Source organism: Pan troglodytes, chromosome 2 (genome assembly GCF_028858775.2).
Source record: "Pan troglodytes isolate AG18354 chromosome 2, NHGRI_mPanTro3-v2.0_pri, whole genome shotgun sequence".
Classification (NCBI taxonomy): Eukaryota; Metazoa; Chordata; class Mammalia; order Primates; family Hominidae; genus Pan; species Pan troglodytes.
Window position 1 is genome coordinate 110,936,836 of NC_086015.1, and position 20,309 is coordinate 110,957,144.

Genomic DNA, 20,309 nt, shown 5'->3' on the forward strand with positions numbered 1-20,309 from the left:
TCTCACTCTGTGACCCACACTGGAGTGCGGTAACGCTATCAGGGCTCACTGCAGCCTCAACCTGCCTGGCTCAACTGATCCTCCTGCCTCATCCTCCCGAGTAGCTGGGACCACAGGCATGCGCCAGTACGCCTGGCTAATTTTTGTATTTTTTGTACAGATGAAGTCTTGCTTTGTTGCCTAGGCGGGTCTTGAACTCCTGGGCTTAAGCAGTCCTCCCACCTTGGCCTCCCAAGTGCTGGTATTACAGGACATGAGCTGCCTGGCCAGTAAATGTTACATCTACTAAACACTTTTAAAAGAAAGGTCCAAACCCCACACTGAAATATTTTATTGAGGCAGAGTATTATAGGTGATTGAAATGTTCTTAGTACAATTTCATGGAAGTAAAGGGAAGATATTTGAAAGTATGTGGTGAGGAGATTCTGAAACTTTCCAGTGTCTTTATGCTGGTTAGCATTTGTAATCATTAAGGTGCAAAAAATGTTATTTTTGAATATTTTTGGCATTGTATATGTAATTTGTAGTTAGCTATGACTGTGGCTTCATATTAGAGATTAACCCCATCAAGAAGTTAACAGTCTCTCAGTTTAGTATGACTTTCATATTTGAGAAAACTTGTAAGCTTGTCTGTTTACAAAATGTAATCTACTTACTGTTCCTATATTTTTCTTGATGTTTTGGGTTAAAAATGGTATATTAAACAGCTCGGTTTGGTGGTGCGCACGTGTGGTTCCAGCTACTCAGGCGGGAGGATTGACACTTGAGCCTGGGGTGTGAAGGTTGCAGTGAGCCGAGATTGCACCAGTGCACTCCAGTCTAGGTGATAGAGCGAGACCCTGTCTCAAAAAAAAAAAAAAAAAAAAGGTGTATTAAGATGACTGTATGTTCTCTGTGAGATTACTGATTTTAAAAAAATCTTATAAAACTGATTTTTAATATAATAGCAGCCTTAGTATTGAACAGAATGCTCAATCTTAAACGTCTATTGGAGTCCAGTAATACAAGGAAATTTTAGGGAAATGTGAAACATTTAAAAATAGATCTTTGCATAGAACCTAAAGTTTAAATTTTAAATGTATTTATTTATTGATATTGCTGTGTTTACCAGTATGTATGAGCTCATGTTTTATTGATAAAAGGGGCATGTGCAATTTTTAGGAATGCCGAGGTAACTTTTTCAAATTTTTCAAATAAGTATGTTTAGATTCATCAAATAGTAATTGAATTTGGGGAGTTTCAGGAATATTATAATAGGTGATCCTTGATCCTGAGCCTCCCACCTTCACACATGTCTTAAGGGCCAACAATTTCTGTTAAGTTGTACAGCTTATCTTATGGAAGAGTGGTTTTTTTTAAGATCAAGGTCAAATGCTCGTTTAGCGCTTTGTTTTTCAAAGATCTACTTGATCTTTCTATACAGAAATAAAGAATTATGATTTTTTAAGGTTTTCAAAATTGTCTCTAAGTATATATAATTTTAACTTTGCACTTCTAAAAAGCTAATTATCTGATCTTAAAGTCTTACTGGTGTTCTGCTAGATCTGTTAACACCCTCGTTGGGAGTTCAAGGATTGTCTGCATTTGGCCTGTGGCAGTTCTAATAGCAGGAGTCAATTAATCAACCAATATAAAAGTGTTTATCTGACACTGACCTTGTGCTAGGCACTTTGTTAGATATTATGGGATAAACAAAGCCCTTTGAGCTAGTTAATAAATTTTAAGTGATCATGACCCTAAGGCGTATCTTCTGTTTGAAAACTGAACACTGGCTGTTTGTTCACCAAAATAGATACTGAAAGATCAACCCAAGGGAGGCTTCCTTTTTATTTTCCCAACCAAGTGCCATGCCAGAGTAATCACTAATCCACTAAATCCTAATCAATTTTGGTGATCTAAGATTATTACTGCCTAAGGAGATAGGCTTCTAGAGTAAGTTCAGTGTCAATGGAAACCTTCAAGGATTCAGAAAACAGACTTGAAAACTTTCAAATAGTTTTTCTTCCAACATTTATTGAGTGCAACACAGCATACTAGGTGCTGGGGTTGTAAAGATGAACAAGACATGGGTCTTCTATGGGATCGTAGAGGGTAATGGGGAAACCAGATCTATAGTCACAGATGGGAGTCATCTGCTCTCTAAGTGGCATATGCAGAGTATTTGGGAGTACATAGGATGCAACCTAATTCCGCCCAAGGGAAATGGGCAAACTGTGATTTCCCTCAGTCCCTGTAAGTGGAAAAACAAAACAAAACGAAACAAACAAACAAAAAAAGTCCCCCCAAAAACCAAACAGGCTTTAGTTTTATACAGAAGCTGTAGAGGAAAATAATGTGGATTAAAAGCCCAAAACACAGTTATTCAAAGGAACCCAGAAATAACGTTGCATGCACATATGATTTAAGATTTGCCAAAGAAATAGAATTGCAGTTCAGTAGTTGAGAGGGAGGTTTTGCTGGGCTCTGATATTTTCAGAGGCAAATGCTTTTCTTTGTGCTTGTATCAGGTCATCGATGAAGGGAGATTAAAATGATCACATTTTTCTCTTAGTGTCAGATAGCAGTTATTTAGTAGACAAGGATTAGACTCCAAGTTGTATCACAGACCAGGTATTTGCTATTTTTCTTTTTAGTATTCTTTTAGGCATCTGATAAATTTTTTTATATGTAAGTTTGTCTTTCTTGGGCTGTTTCCCTTTCCTCCCCCTTTCTAGTAGCTGATATTTTTTCATGTTCACAGTTGCAGGCCTCCATTTAGTTCATCCATTCCGCTGCACATTATTCTCTTCCGGGGACCAGCTTCCTTGATGACTTCTTCCCTGAAGCCCTTATTCCTGTCAGTCTTACTTAGTCAAGTTTTTGTCCCTTTGTCTCATCACCACTGGGGTGCTTCATAGACCTAGCCGCCCCTCTAGCCTAACTGTAGACAAGGTTGGTGACGGCAGCGGAGATGACAATGATGGTGTTGGTGGTGGGAATAAATGCAGTGCTATAATTATATCATTTCCAGAGAGGTCGCATTTCTGACTATGAGCCCTAGAGTCAGGCTGCTTAGCTTCAATGCCAGCTCTTTCATTTCTTATTTCTGTGACCCCAGGCAAATTGCCTTACCTCTCCTAGACAAGGTCTTTCCTCATCAATGAAACAGGAATGAAAATAATAGTATTTACCACATCATAGGATTGTTAGGAGATTTAAATGAATTAACACATGTCATATAATAATAGCTTAAAAAACGTTATTTTTTTATTTTTAAATTTTTGCCACTGCCCCTTGCCTGAAGAAAAAAAAAATTTGATAAACTCAAGTTGATAACTGGCATGTGCTAAGGATACTGTCTTTTTTGATCCCTCAAAGATGCTCTTATTACCTTTAAAAGATGAGGAAATTGAGGCTTAGTAAAGTTAAATAATTTGCTCACAGTTATGTTGTCTGGATTCAAACTCACATCTGTGACTCCAGAATGTCTGCTCTTTAAAACACGATGTCCCACAGGAATCATAGAACAGAGCAAGAATGCTGCTGCCATTCCTTGCGGCAGAGTCTGTGTTTATCCTAACAGAGCTGTTTCAGTGGGGCAAGCATGTTTACTAGGGAACTAGGCTGGACCATCCATCTGGAGGCTTGAGTTCTAGTTTTGGCTTTCATCTGCTGCCTTTGTGACCTTGAGCAAGTCACTTAAATACATACGAGGTTCAGATTCAAATCAGTAACCTGGGAATAATAGCAGAGTTGCACAGAGGATCAAGTGAGAATATAATAATAGTAACTTTATAATAGTTTGTGGAAGAGAATAAGGGGCCTAGCTTACCATATGTGCATTTTAAAAAACAGAATACCTCCCCTCTGATGTTATTTGAGTTTTATTTGCTACTTCTTGAAAGTGAAAGGTTTATTTCATGCTTCTGGGAATGAATCTGAGGTTTCAGACAGGGTGAACCAAGAACTTGGAAACTGAAGCTTTGGACTATCAAACACATTAATAAGCAAAAACATTTAGTGCGGAAATAACTAATGAAAGTATAATAATACGGACTTGTGTGAGTGGTTGGGAAGGAGATGGATTTGACACCGAAATGAATGAGGATCAGAGATTAAAACTGTATTAGGCCTCTCCTTTCTGTGACTCTTGTTATGTCAGAGCAGACTGAAGTTTTGTATGGAACACGTATAGTTAAATTGTTCTATACCTTACTCAGCAATCACTATCAGTGATCCAGAATGCATATGATCTCTAAAAATAAATTTCACAAACTTGATGTAAAGCTTACTCTTGAACAACACGGGGTTTAACATGCTGACCCCTGCACAGTTAAAAGTCTGTGTGTAACTTTTGACTCTGCCAAAACTTAAATAGCGTACTATTGACTGGAAGCCTTACCAGCAACATAAATAGTTGGTTAACATATAATTAGACTAGTATCTACATATATTTTAGGCACTCATGACATACCTAATTTTGTCTTAATTTTTTTGATATTTCTGGGCTTTGCAGTTCATCTGTGAGTTTTCACAAATTGTCACAAATCTCCAAATAGTTTTCCAATATATTTTTTTGAAAAGAATCTGTGCGTAAGTGGAATCACATAGTTTAAACCTATATTGTTTAAGGGTCAACTGTATTTTATAGACAGCACACTCATCTCTTACTTAACCTATTTTTATTATAATTAAATACATCTAATTAATTTTTTGGCTGATTTCCATGCCTACTGCAGTTAGAATGCAGGGGTTGGGGGCAGGAATGGGGGTAGGGACTTCATGCAGTCATTCAGTGTTGAGAAGTGATAGGAGGAGCCTGACCAAAAAGGGGAAAAATCCAGAACATAGTAAGTTTTCTTGATATGGCATCTTTAAATAAAAAGTGTATTCACATCTGTGCACTCATGTCAGTTTTGTGAGATAGTTTAAGAAGGTAATGGTATTAACAATTTTTTATGGGTAAGAAAGTTGGGACCCAGAGAGTTTCAGTGCCTCTCTCAGGGGCTGGCAGCTTATGTGAGATAGGCTAAGCTAGGAATTGAACCCAGCTCATGAGATTCCACACCTTGCAATTTCCTGGCAGAGATGCAGAGAAGCAGACCAGAGCAGCCTCCTGGATCTTGGGGGCATTATGTTTGAGTGCTCAGTGGGATTAATGTTACTGGTGATTGCCTGGGAAACACTAATAAAGGTTAAATCATGTTGATGTGGTCCATTTAAGAAGATGGGAAAGAGTTCCCCATTTTGGCAACATTTTCATCTAGAATAATTTAAAATTAGAAAACAAAACTGTTTGGTACTCAACGAATATAACCACAAATATCTGGAACACTTCGTTGATCAAAGTGGCTCATTTCCTGAGGGTCTAAATTGCTGTTTTCTTTGGTTTGTTTGTTAGTTTTTTCACTCTGTAATGGCACTTGAAAGGTGTTTTGTGTGTGGAATAGACGAAGAGTAAACCAGTACAGTGGCCTTTAAACTTTTTTACTCCTGTAAAAGAGTTTTGAAAACTATGGATTACTTTATTGACATTTGAAATTTTTCATCGTAAGTCTAAATCATTTGCTAATGGTGTAATTGCCATTTTATTGTAAATTTTGGCATTTCTTAGTAAAATTGTTACATTCTTAAATATATTTGTCTTAAGCAAAGCCTATAACTTTATAATACTTTATGTTGTCCACTTATGAACTACTGTTTGTGTGAAATTTTTGTGTTAATTTGCCTCCTTAAAACTTTTTCCACACTTTATCTTTATATATTGTTATGTTTAAAAATCTATTGATTACCCTATCATATTTCTGGTAAAAAAGTTAATTTTCTGTGACCATACGGCTCCCAGTGATTGTTTTTAAAAAGTATCATTAGAGTGATGATTAGAACACAGTAGGTCAAAATACACATGTAAATTGCAAATCTTTGAAAAATATTAGAGATAAAAATACAGTTTTACTAGAAATTTATCTCTTTATGCGTCATTGGTGTTTTTCTTCTAATTAATTCGTAATTAGTATATGAATATTATTGGGGAAAGAGTTCAGCATATTTTTCATTCTTTTTAAATATATACACTCTGGAATTTTGTTTACATAAGTTGAAAGAATGAGAGTACTTATATAGCAGTGTTGCTCATTTCTTTCAATGATTTATCATGTAAAATTATTTTTGATGATTTAATGATTTATCAGCTGACAACTCAATTAGGTCCTTCTCCAATTTTATTCTAAACAAAGAATTGGCAAAGCCACCTGAGTGGCAAAAGAAGAGTGATTGATTAGGGCCATTCACTTTTTCACCAACAGTATTTCTAATTGTCCCCTTGTGTCCTGCCCAGAGGTTTTGTTTTGTTTTGTTTTGTTTTGTTTTGTTTTTGGTCCCCTACCCCAAGCAATGCCCCAGAGTGAGAAACTGATGATGGGTGAGCTGTGTGCCTGATTTTGTAAAATGGGAGAATGAGGGGTTTGGGAAAGGGAAGGTAAGATAGGGTAATCTACTCCCCTGGAGCACTCTCAGACAGGTCAGTTTTAGGAGAGGGTACTTGGAAAAGTTGACATGGAAATTGATTTACTACCTGTGTGCCTGCATATCCTTTGGAAAACCATGTGCTTCCAGAAGTTTGCTTATCCCAGTTTGAAGACTATTGTGATAGTCATTGGCGTATTTTGGCATCTTAATTTTTTAATAAGAATTTCTAGGGGGTGTGTGTGTATGTGTCCCTTAAACTTAGAACACTGCTGACCAAGGTAAATTGTTTATGCTGTCTAGGGTAATGTCTTAGGTCTTTGGTCTTGATTGCATCTATGCATCTGTTTATAAATTGTCTTTTCCTGCGCATGAGTCTTCGCAATCCTAATTCTCTGTGAGTTTTCCAGATCAGGAGTAACACTTGAACTACCTGTAGCTTATCCCCCTTTATATCTTGTGCTAGTCTTACTCACATTGACTAGTACTTTGGCAAAGCAGATCTAAAATAGCTTAATATAGGGAACTACTTGCAATTTTGAGTAAACAACAAACAATTGGCCACAGTAAGATTACTTTCTGCTTCCCGGCTTATTTATTTTGGGTGTCAGTTTATAAAATTACAATAGTACAAAAGACTGCAGATATAATTTATATTAATTCTTTAGTTTTACAGAAAATGAAACTAGAGAGGTTATGCCGATTGCCTGAAGTCACATAGGTGGTAGGAAAAACGTAGAACCTATGTCCCTTAACTCCCAGTATTATAACCTTTGCTACATCACACCTTCTGCTGCCTTTTGGCAGATTGCATTCCTCACCTCAATCCTATTTAATACTATTTCTCTTGAGGACTGATTAGCTTTTAGTGATGCAGCATTATTTTTTAAATGGAAAGGCATTTACTGTCTCATTGAAGACTTTCTCAAAACAAAAATGCTTCTTACCCCCCGGCAGACACTTTCTGCCCCACAATAGGACCCAGCTAGGCAAGCCTGGGGCCCTCTGGCCCCAGGCAGTGACCCTGGGGGAGGAAGGGGATATTAACAGGACAGAGTAGAGGTGGATTGGCAGAGCGGGGGCTGGTGGGAGGTGGGAAGCTTACATCATTTCCCTGCAACTGGGCTCTGGCGGGGCTGTAAGGCCTTACTTTCCCCTGTGTAATAGTTTACCAGATTGACAGAGATTCATAAAAGGAAGGAAAGGTATGGCAGGATGGATGCTCACCCTGTTTATAAATCCTTGCTATTAGATGAAACTGTCAATAAGTAACTAGAAGCAGCCAGGACTGTCTGTGCTTCGCTCTCTCCCCCAGCTGAGTTCCTTTCTGCTCCGCCCCATCCCTGCTCTCTGCTGCTCAGATCAGCTTCCTGCTTCTCATGAAAGCTGTTCCCCTATAAAGCTGGTCTGCTTTCACTGAAAGAATTATATTCATAAGTCTGAGGCTGGTTTTGTGGAAGTATTGTTGGTTTGGTTTCCTTTGGGGGATGAAGGAGGAGGAAACAATTTTTTTTTTTAAAAAAGGGGGGGCAGGCTGAAAGAGCAAAATCATCTTGAATTTTGTTGTCACATCGTGCCGGTGTTATAACCAGCTCTGTAGACTGCCGCACTGAAAACATTTCTGTGAGAGGTATGTGCTTGAAAAATGGAAAGGTGACTGTTGGCTGTGGAACAAACTGCCCGTCCAGCAGCTGCTTAGATGGCTGTAAGGTCGTAATTCTATCTAGTGTTTTGATATGGAAAGGGTAATCCTTACTTGAAACGTAGTACAGTTAACCAGCTTAATGGTAAAAAAGGTTAAATATGTGCTTCGTCCCCACATCAGGACTCCTGAAATGCTGGTTCAGGCTGAAAACGTCTAGTCAAATCCACGGTGTTATTCCAGGCTCTTTTGGTGGCGGTTGTCTGTAAACAAGATGATGATTTTTAATACGTCTCTCATTATTTATGAACCACATGACAAAGATTAATGAGAGAGACTCCAAGTAGCCTAGAAGAAGCTTCAGATTCATGAGGAGCTTTTTGCACTGACAGATGGCAAAAGTAAAAGGAAATGGGTGATGATTTATTGTAAACTAAAGTGAAAGTTTTAAAGTTTTTAGAGGGTGTGTTACATTTAAGTGGAAAAATCTGGAGGAGCCACTAAAATTTAGAAGCATAGCCTACAACCATTGATGCCTGACCTATATTAAGGCCAGAAGCCTTTTGAACACACATGCATGTATATTTTCAAAGGAAATTAAGAAATCTTTATAAATGTTTTTATTCAGTAGTCAGAGAAAAGTATTAAGAACAAGACTATAACCAATACCTAAGGAAGCATGGAGAACTGTATATTGGTTACTAAGAAGCCACATTGTTCTGTTATAGAAAGTTTTAGAAATGTTTGAAGTAGGAAAATATATAACATTTTATCATGTGCGTTAGATGAGCTACTAGTGGTAGAGACCATTCAAACTACAAAGTAGTTTCTGCTTGATTTGAATTATTTTATCATGGAAGATACTGGAGAACATTTGAATGTTAATATGTTTTAAATTTATTTTACAAAACTTGGGAAATTAAATTGTTTAAGTTAATTTACATACAAAGGTGCTGGCACTGTTCTTTTCCACAAAGACAGTAGTGCTTAAATCTTTGAAACCTTTTATTCATGAATAGAATACACTGGCTGTTATAACCCAAGCTATTACAAATTCTTGAGAGTGCACCATTTAAATTTCATTTCTTCTCAAATATTTGTAAACAGGAGTTAATCTTCATGATCATAGAGGATAATGTTGGGCCTAACAAGTTAAAAATATTAAAAGTTCTAGAGAAGATGGAATCTGGGAAGTAAACCTAATACAGGCCTCTGAGGAGGACTCACCTCTACACCACAGAGAGACAGGTGGCCATCCTGACTGTCCATGTGTACCTTGCTTTACTGTGCTTCACTTTATTGCACATCACAAATACTGTATTTTTTACAAATTGAAGATCTGTGGCAACTCTGCCTCAAGCAAGTCTATCAGCACCACTTTGCCAGCAGTATGCCCTCACTTCCTGTTTCTGTGTTACAATTTGGTCATTCTTGTAACATTTCAAATATTTTCATTATTATCATATCTGCTATGGTGATCTGTGAGGAGTGCTCTTTGTTGTTACTATTGTAATTGTTTTGGGGCACCACGAACTGCACCCATACACAACTGCAAACTTAATTGGTAAAAGTTGTGTGTTCTGATTGCTCCACCCACTGGCCGTTCCCATCTTTCTCCCTCAGGCCTCCCGATTGTCTCCAACACAACAATATTGAAATTAGGCCAATTAATTACCCTGTAGTGGCTTTTAAGTGTTGAAGTGAAAGGGTCTCATGTTTCCCACTTTAAATGAAAAGCTAGAAATGATTAAGCTTATTGAGGAAGGCATGTCAAAAGGTGAGAGAGGTGAAATGGTAGGCCTCTTACACTAGCAGCTAACCAAGTTGTGAATGCAAAGGAAAAGTTCTTGAAGAAAATTAAAAGTACTACTCCAGTGAACACACAATGATAAGAAAGCAAAACAACTTTGTTGTTGATACGGAGAAAGTTTGGTCTGGATAGATCAAACCAGCCACAACACTCCCTTAAGCCAAAGACTAATCCAGAGCAAGGCCCTAACTCTCTTCAATCCTCTGAAGGCTGAGAGAGATGAAAAAGCTGCAGAAGAAAAGTTTGAAGCTAACAGAGGTTGGTTCATGAGGTTTAAGGAAAGAAGCTGTCTCTATAACATAAAAGTGCAAGAGGAAGCAGCAAGTGCTGATGGAGAAGCTACAGCAAGTTATCCAGAAGATCTAGATAAGACTATTGATGAAGGCAGCTACACTAAACAACATATTTTCAATGTGGACAAAATAGCCTTCAGTTGGAGGAAGATGCTATCTAGGATTTTCACAGCTAGAGAGAAGTCAATGCCTAGCTTCAAAGAGCTTCAGAGGACAGGCTGACTCTCTTTAGGTGCTAATGCAGCTGGTGATTTTATAAGATAAAGCCATTGCTCATTTACCATTCCAAAAATACCAGGACCCTTAAGGATTCTGCTAAATCTGTTCTGACTGTGCTCTATCAATGCAACAACCAAGCATGGATGACAGTACATTTGTTTACAGCAGGGTTTATTGAATATTTCAAGCCCACTGTTGAGACCTGCTGCTCGGAAAAAATGTTTCCTTTCAAAATGTTTCTGCTCATTGACTATGTACCTAGTCACACAAGAGCTCTGATGGAGGTGTACAAGGAGATTAATGTTGTTTTCATGCTGCTAACACAGCATTCATTCTGTGGCCCATGGATCTGGAGTAATTTTGACTTCAAAGTCTTATTATTTAAGAAATACATTTCCTAAGGCTACAGCTGCTATAAATAGTGATTACAGTGATTGCTCTGATGGATCTGGGCATAGTCATTGAAAACCTTCTGGAAAGATTCACCATTCTAGATACCATTAAGAATATTGGTGATTTGGCCAGACATGGTGGCTCACACCTATAATCTCAGCACTTGGGAGGCCAAGGCAGGAGGATCACTTGAGCCCAGGAGTTTGAGATCATCAGCCTGGGCAACATAGTGAGACCTTGTCTCAAAAAATATATATTGGTGATTCATTGGGAGGAGGTGAAAATATCACCATTAACAGGAGTTTGGAAGAAGTTGCTTCTACCCCTCATGGATGACATTGAGGGATTCAAGCCATCAGTGGAAAGGATAACTGTAGAAGTGGTAGAAATAGCAGGAAAACTGAAATTAGAAGTGGAGACTGAAGATATGACTGAATTGCTGTAGTCTTAAAATGGATACTTAAACAGATGAGGAGGAGTTGCTTCTTGTGGATGAGCAAAGAAACTGGTTTTTCAAATGGAATCTACTTCTAATAAAGATGCTGTGAACATTGTTGAAATGACAACAAAAGATTTAGACCATTATATAAACTTAGTTGATAAAGCAGTGGTGGGGTTTAAGAGGATTGATTCCAGTGTTTATTTGTTTTGTTTTGTTTTGTTTTGTTTCGAGACGGAGTCTCGCTCTGTCATTCAGGCTGGAGTGCAGTGGCACAATCTCAGCTCACTGCAAGCTCCGCCTCCCGGGTTCACGCCATTCTCCTGCCTCAGCCTCCCAAGTAGCTGGGACTATAGGCGCCCGCCACCATGCCTGGCTAATTTTTTTTTGTTTTTAGTAGAGACGGGGTTTCACCCTGTTGGCCAGGATGGTCTCGATCTCTTGACATTGTGATCTACCCGCCTCGGCCTCCCAAAGTGCTGGGATTACAGGCGTGAGCCACTGTGCCCAGCCCGATTCCAGTTTTGAAAAAAGTGTGTAAAATGCTATCAAACCACATCTCCTGGTACAGATCCATCTTTTGTGAAAGGAAGAGTCAATGCATTAAACTTTCTTGTCATCTTATTTTTTATTTATTTATTTTTTTGAGACGGAGTCTCGCTCTGTCGCCCAGGCTGGAGTGCAGTGGTGGGATCTCAGCTCACTGCAACCTCCGCATCCCAGGTTCAAGTGATTCTCCTGCCTCAGCCTCCTGAGTAGCTGGGATTACAGGTGCATGCCACCATGCCTGGCTAGTTTTTGTATTTTTAGTAGAGATGGGGGTTTCACCATGTTGACCAGGATGGTCTCGATCTCCTGACCTTGTGATCCACCAGCCTCGGCCTTCCAAGGTGCTGGGATTACAGGTGTGAGCTACCGTACCCGGCCTCCTTGTCATCTTATTTTAAGAAATTGCTACAGCCATCCTGACATTGAGCAACCACCACCTTGATCTGTCGGCAGCCATCAACATGGAGGCAAGACCCCTCAGCAGCAAAGGGTATGACTCACTGATGATCACTAGCGTTTTTAAAATATAAGATATTTTAAAATTTAGTGTGTACTTTTTTTTTTTTAGAAATAATGTTATTTGCTTGCTTAATATAGTACAGTATCGTGTAAACCTAATTTTTGTATGCACTGGGAAACCAAAAAGTTGGTGAGACTTGCCTTCTTGTGATACTGGCTTTATTGTGGTGGTCTGGAACTGAACCCATAGTATCTCCAAGGATTGCCTGTCTTTACCTTGGTCATTCTCAAGTGTAGCTGCATATTGGAACCCCCAGGGAAGTTTTTAATTCCTCCCATTGCCCGGGCCTTTCCTGAGAGATTTTAATTTAATTGCTTGGGGATGGGGCCTGGGCATTGATAGTTTTAAAACTATTCCCAGGTGTTTCTGATGTGTAGTCAGACTTGACAGTTGCATTGCCTGAACATTCCTAGTGCTATAGCAGCCTGTTCCGTTTTGGGTACTGTTTGTATCTGCTTTGGTATGTGTCCTCTTAGGTCGGAACTCTTCTGTCACAGAGCAGCTCATGACATATTTAATATCATTTCTCCTCCAAGACTTAGCTTTTCCAGCCTAAATAGTCCTAGTTCCTGCAGTCTTCAGGACTTATTTTCTAGGTTCTTCACTATTCTGGTCACTCCCCTTCCTGGAATTGCTCTTGTTTGTCACTATTACTCTTAAATAGGGTACTTTTGGGACTGAGCCTATCATTCTAGATGTCTGGGGCCCAGCAGAGGATGCAGAGAATACAGTAAAGCTGTAACTCCATGGTTCTGTACATGACACTTCTGTTATTGGTGGCCAAGATTACATTAGTTTTTTTGGCAGTCATGTCACACTGTTGACTCATGTGGAGCTCAAAGTCAGCTCAAGCCCTTAGTTCTTTTTCAAGTACATAAACTACTTAAATCAGGCCTCTCCTTCCCCATGCTTACATGGCTTTCCCACCCCCGCCCCAACTTTATTGCCAGAATTTACATTTTTCCTTTTGAAACATAAGAGGAAAACCCAGTGGATAAGTTATTCCACACAGGGAGATAATACATCCAAACTGAATGCCAGAAATTTATTACATGTATACAGCAGCAATTTTAAAGAATGATCTAGGCCCTTCGTTTGGAGCCACAGTTAAATATATTCTTATTTCAGTTCATCTTTCCAGTGTGCCTTTTGATTCATTACTCAAAACTCACTGTTCAGAGTTAAGAATTTACTTGACTGCGTAGCTTATTTTAATGTTTGTATTCAGTACTTGGTGAGATGCCTTTTCACAATCAAAATACATGATAACCATTGCATTCTCCTGACCTATTGGCATAACACCTTTATTTTAAAAGGAAATGTGTTGTATCTATCATAACATTCTTGATTAACAGCAGAAGGAAATATTTTGCAAATGAGCAGGTGATTTGTGTACAGTTCACTACTGTCAAGCCTAGAACCCCAATCTAACTCTGCTGGTCCCCATTTCATTACTCTTTGTATCAAACCACAATAGCTGATGCAATTTGTCATTTAGGATAAGACTTCAAAGAAAACTAAAAGGAAACAAAAGCTTCCATGGATTCTTCACTTTCTATTTCTTTTTTGGGGGGGGGATTTAATATTAAACCCCACAGCATTTTAAAATATAGCCCAGTCATGGATTTGTTATTCACTCAGTGTTCTGCCCAAAGCAATAAAAAGAGGAGTAAAATAACTAAAGTCAACATTCCTAAGGTTACTGCAGAGAATAGTTTTCTTAGGAATTTGGGCATCCAAATTTTTACTTTCCTTGGAGAGTTAGATATCCCTTCCTTCTCCTACCACCCTCTCACCACCCAAACACACACACAGTTGATGGTAGAGTAATATCATTTTGTTCTTAATAAATCACAGTATGAGAACTTTTGCATATAAAGCGACAGGCATGTATGTCCCATCTCCTCATTTTGCAGATGAAGAAATGGAAGCACAGGAAGTGAAGGCTTGCTGTAGACATAGTGCTTAGCCAGGGTACTTAGTACATAAGACATACTAGTATGTAAGACATGCTTAATAATTACCTGGATGCTGAGCAGCTTTCTTCAGTACTATTTTCTTGTCCCCAAGCTTTTTGGATTTTACCTTTCTTGTCCCCAAGCTTTGCTGTTGGATACTCATTGCCTTAACTGTTGAAAATGGAACAGATTTTTCAAGAATACCTATTACTTTCGAAAAGCTCCAATGATATAGTAAAAGTTCAGATAACCAGGTTTATTTTTCCTGCTCTTGACTTTTAGGAAAATAAGCTCTTTTTCTCCCCTTTAAAAATTGATTTTAAATAGTTGTAGTTAAAAAAAGAGGAGTTTCCAAAGAATGAATAGCCTAGAGTCAGTTTGTATATGTATCTAACCCAAATGTTCACATCTTTGTTTGGGTCCAGTGAGAAATAATGTTCACAACAATGCTTATCCTAATATATGGTAAGACCCACGGTCAACAGTGGGAGATTTAATTATGTTCACTATATTGTAGTTACTAAAGCAAGGAAGTATACTCTAATATATTTTAAAATGGTTTGCAATAGCAGATGTTTGAAACAAAAAGGCTTCAGAAGTACATTTAGTCAATCAGACTGGGCTATTCCTTCAGCCGTTTGGTTAATACAGGTTGATTGTGTTCCTTCATAGTTTGGAAGCCCCTGGTTTTATTAACCTGAGGCTGGCATCATATCATAATAATACCATGTGATGTGACACTTTTGAAACATCCTTGGTTTCTCTACCCCAGTATTTCCAAATGTCTGTTTCCTATTTTCTAGGATATTTTATATTACTCAATTAATATTGGTTATATTTTTACATGGCTATTTCTCTCTTTTTAAAAAGTTTTTATTTTGAATTTTTGTGGGTACCTTGTAGATATATATATTTATGGAGTATGTGGGATATTTTGATACAGGCACGCAATGTATAATAATCACATCAGGGTAAATGGGGTATCCATCACCTCAAGTCTTTATCCTTTGTGTTACAAACAATCTGATTATACTCTTTTAGTTATTTTTAAATGTATGATTAAATTATTGACTATAGTCACCATTTTGTGCTATCAACTACTAGATCTTATTCCTTATAACGACTTTTTTATACCCATTAACCATCCCCACTTCCCCCCACTCTCTGGTAACCATCATTCTACTCTCTATCTCCAGTGGTTCAGTTGTCTTAATTTTTAGCTTCCCAAGATTAGTGAAAACATATGATGTTTGTCTTTCTCTGCCTGGCTTATTAACTTAACATAATGACCTCCAGTTTCACCATTTTGTTGCAAATATCAAGATCTTATTCTTTTTTTTTTTTTTCTTTTTTTTTTGAGATGGAGTCTCACTCTGTCACGCAGGCTGGAGTGCAACAGCACCGTGTCAGCTCACTGCAACCTCCATCTCCTGGGTTCAGGCAATTCTCCTGCCTCAGCCTCCCGAGTAGCTGGGATTACAGGTGCCCACCTCCATGCCTAGCTAATATTTATATTTTTGGTAGAGACAGGGTTTCACCGTGTTGGCTCCTGACCTCAGGTGATCCACCCGCCTCGGCCTCCCAAAGTGCTGGGATTACAGGTGTGAGCCACTGTGCCTGGTCAAGATCTTATTCTTTTTTAAGACTGAATAGTATTCCATTGTGTGTGTGTACCACATTTTCTTTGTTCATTCATCTGTTGATGGACACTTAGGTTGCTTCCAAATCTTGGCTATTGTGAGTAGTGCTGCAGTAAACATGGGAATGCATGTGTCTATTTGATATATTGATTTGCTTTCTTTTAGGTAGTATATATCTAGCAGTGGGATTGCTAGATTATGTGGTAGCTCTATTTTTAGTTTTCTAAGGAACCTCCCAACCGTTCTCCATAGTGGTTGTACTGATTTACATTCCCACCTGCAGCGTACAAGGGTTTCCTTTTCTCCGCATCCTTGCCAGCATTTGCTGTTGCCTGTCTTGGATAAAAGCCATTTTAACTGGGGTGAGATAATACCTCATTGTAATTTTATTTCCATTTCTCTGATAATGAGTGATATTGTGTACCTTTTTATATACCTGTTGCTGTTTGTATGTCTTCTTTTGAGAGATGTCTAGTCAGATCTTTTGGCCATTTAAAATTAGATTATTTGATTATTTTTTCCTTAAGAGTTGTTTGAGCTCCTTATATATTCTATTTATAAATCCCTTGTCAGATGGATAGTTTGCAAACATTTTCTCTCTTTCTGTGGGTTGTCTCTTCACTTTGCTGATTGTTTCCTTTGTTTTGCAAGAAACTTTTTGACTTGATGTGATCCCATCTGTCCGTTTTCTCTTTGGTTGCCTGCGCTTGTGGGGTATTACTCAGGAAATCTTTGCCCACTCCAAAGTCCTGGCAAGTTTCTCCAATTTTTTTCTTTTAGTAGTTTCATAGTTTGAGGTCTTCGATTTAAGTCTTTAATCCATTTATCCATTTTGATTTTATTTTTGTATATGGTGAGATATAGGAGTCTAGTCTCATTCTTCTGCATATGGATATCGGTTTCCCAGGACCATTTATTGAAGAGACTGTCCTTTCCCCAGTGTATGTTCTTGGTACCTTTGTCAAAAATGAGTTCACCATAGATGTATGGATTTGTTTCTGGGTTCTCTATTCTGTTCTATGTCTATGTGTCTGTTATGCCAGCTCCATGCTGTTTGGTTGCTATAGCTCAGTAGTATACTTTGAAGTCAGTTAAGGTGATTCCTCCAGTTTTGTTATTTTTTGCTTAGGATGAGTTTGGCTAGTCTGGGTCTTTTGTGGTTGTGTATAAATTTTAGGAATTTTTTTTCTATTTCTGTGAAGAATGTCATTGCTATTTTGAGAGGGATTATATTCAATCTGTAGATTGCTTGGGTAGTATGGACATTTTAATAATACCGATTCTTACAATCTTTGAACATGGAGTATCTTTTCATTTTCTTGTGTCCTTTTTGATTTCTTTTACCAATGTTAAATAGTTTTCATTGTAGAGATCTTTCACTTCTTTGGTTAAGTTAATTCCTATGTGTTTAATTTTATTCGTAGCTATTATAAATTGGATTACTTTTTTGACTTCTTTTTCAGATTGTTCGCATATAGAAATGCTACTGATTTTAGTACACTGATCTTGTATCCTGCAAATTTACTGAATCTGTTTATAAGTTCTAATAGTTTTTGCGGGAATCTTTAGGTTTTTCAAAATATATGATCATATCATCTGCAAACAAGGATGACTTGACTTCTTCCTTTCCAATTTGGATGCCCTTTATTGCCTTTTCTTGTCTGATTGCTCTAGCTAGGACTTCCAGTACTCTTAACGGTGGTGAAAGTAGGTGTCCTTGTCTTGTTCCAGATCTTAGAGGAAAGGCTTTTAGTTTTTTCATCCTGTTGCTATGATGTATCACACTGATTGATTTGCATATGTTGAGCCATCCTTGCATCCCTGGGGTAAATCACACTTGGTTATGATGAATGATTTTCTTAATGTGTTATTGAATTCAGTTTGTTAGTATTTTGTTGAGGAGTTTTGCATCTGGGTTCCTTAGGGATATTGGCCTATACTTTTCTTTTTTTGATGTGTCTTTATTTGGTTTTGGTATCAGGGTAATACTGGCCTTGAAGAATGAGTTTGGAAGTATTCCCCATCTCCTCTATTTTCTGGAATAGTCTGAGTAGGATTAGTATTAGTATATTTGGTAGAATTCAGCAGTGAAACCCTCAGGTCCCAGGCTTTTCTTTGCTAGAAGACTTTATTATGGCTTTGATCTCATTACTTGTTATTGGTCTCTTCAGGTTTGGAATTTCTTTATCATTCAATATTGGTAAGTTGTATGTGTCTGTGTGTCTAGGAAATTATCCATTTTTTCTACTTTTCCAATTTATTGTTTTGTAGTTGGTCACAGTCGCCTCTAGTGATTCTTTGAATTTCTGCGGTGTTGGTTGTAATGTCCTTTTCACCTCTTATTTTATTTATTTGATTATTCTCTTTTTTTCTTATCCTGGCTAAGGTTTGTCAGTTTATTTATCTTTTCAAAAAAACCAGCTTTTCATTTGTTGATATTTTGTATTGTTTTCTTTATTTCAATTTCATTTATTTCTACTCTGATCTTTATTTCTTTCCTTCTACTTTAGGTTTGGTTTGCCCTTGCTTTTCTGATCCTTTAAGATGCATCAACATATAGTTTATTTGAAGTTGTTCTTCTTTTGATTGTAGGCACTTATAGCTGTAAAATTCCCTCTTAGTACTGCTTTTGCTTGCATCCCATAGGTTTTGGTATGTTTGTTTGTATATGTTTCCATTATCATTTGTTTCAAGAAATTTTTCAATTTCCTTCTTAATTTCTTCCTTGACCCACTTGTCATTCAAGAAGATATTGTTTAATTTCCATGTGTTTAAGTTTCTTTTATTATTGATTTCTAGTTTTATTCTATTTTGTGGTCAGAGAAAATGCTTACTATTATTTTGAAAGTTTTAAGATTTGTTTTTTGGCCTAAGATATGGTTTATTTTTTAGAATGATCCATGTGCTAAGGAGAAGAATGTGTATTTTGCAGCTATTGGATGAAGTGTTCTGTGTATATCCATTAGGTTCATTTGATCTGTAGCATAGATTAAATCCAATGTTTCTTTGTTAATTTTCTATCCAATGCTGAAAGTGGGGTGTTGAAGTCTGCAGCTCTTATTGGGGTCTCTCTCTCTTTCTCTTTAGCTCTAATAATATTTTATTTATGTATCTGGGTGTTCCAGTGTTGGGTGCATATGTATTTACAATTATTAGATTCTCCTGTTGAATTAACTCTTTTATCATTATATAGTGATCTTCTTTGTCTCTTCTTCTAGTTTTGGTCTTGAATACTATTTTGTCTGATATAGGTATAGCCACTCCTGCTCCTTTTCTTTGGTTTCTACTTGCATGGATTGTCTTTCCCCACCCCCCCGGCTTTGTTTTCACCCTTCATGTGTCTTTATATGTGAAGTATATTTCTTATAGGCAACAGATCATTGGGTGTTTTTTTTTTTTTAAGCATTTAGTCACTATGTCTTTTGATGGGAGAGTTTAGTCCATTTACATCATACGTTATTATTGATAAGTTAGGACTTACTCCTGCCATTTTGTTATTTGTTTTCTGGTTTTGTGGTCCTCTTTTCTTTTTTCCCTTACTTTTCGTCTTCCTTTTAGTGAAGGTGATTTTCACTGGTGGTATGTTTGAATTTATTGTTTTTTATTTTTTGTTCATCTGTTGTATGTTTTTATATTTGAGGTTACCATGAGTTAGAACCTATTATTTTAGACTGATAACTTAACACTGCTTGCCTAAACAAATAAGCAAAATGAGAACTATTAAAAACTGTATGCTTTAATTTCATATCCCCACTTTTTAACATTTTGCTTTTTGTATTTATATCTTATTGTACGATGCATGTCTTGAAAAGTTGTTGTATTTTTCATCACTTTATCGTTTTGTCTTTCTACTTAAGATCAGTGTCTTTATGCACCACAATTATGGTATTATAATAGTCTGTGTTTTTCTGTGTACTATCAACCATGAGTTTCATTCCTTCAAATGATTTCTTCTTGCTCATAATGTCTTTTTCTTTCAGATTGAAGAACTTCCTGTAGCATTCCTTGTAGGACAGATCTGGTGTTGAAATTCCTCAGCTTTTGTTTGTCTGGGGAAGTCTTTATTTCTCCTTTATGATTGAAGGATTATTTTCACCAGATATACTATTCTAGTGTAAAAGTTTTTTGTCTTAAGCCCTTTAAATATGTCATGCCACTCTCTCCTGGCTTGTGAGGTTTCCACTGAAAAGACTGCTCCCAGACATATTGGAGCTCCATTGCAGGTTATTTGTTTCTTTCCTCTTGATGTTTTTAGGATCCTTTCTTTACCCTTGACCTTTGAGAGTTTGAATATTAAATGCCTTGAGGTAGTCTTTTTTGGATTAAATCTGCTTGGTGTTATGTAACTTTCTTGTACTTGGATTTTGATATCTTTCTCTAGGTTAGGAAGTTCTCTCCTATA

General features: G+C 37.4%; 1 protein-coding gene across 13 annotated transcripts in view; it reads left to right on the top strand.

Annotated features, from left to right (window-relative positions):
* BBX (BBX high mobility group box domain containing) overlaps window positions 1-20,309 on the top strand; it is a 286,521-nt gene that overhangs the window by 68,722 nt on the left and 197,490 nt on the right. Inside the window, exon 1 of one of the 13 annotated variants that reach the window (XM_054680300.2) lies at window positions 7,978-8,074. The gene's annotated coding sequence lies outside the window, so the exon portion shown is untranslated. 13 annotated transcript variants of the gene reach the window in all.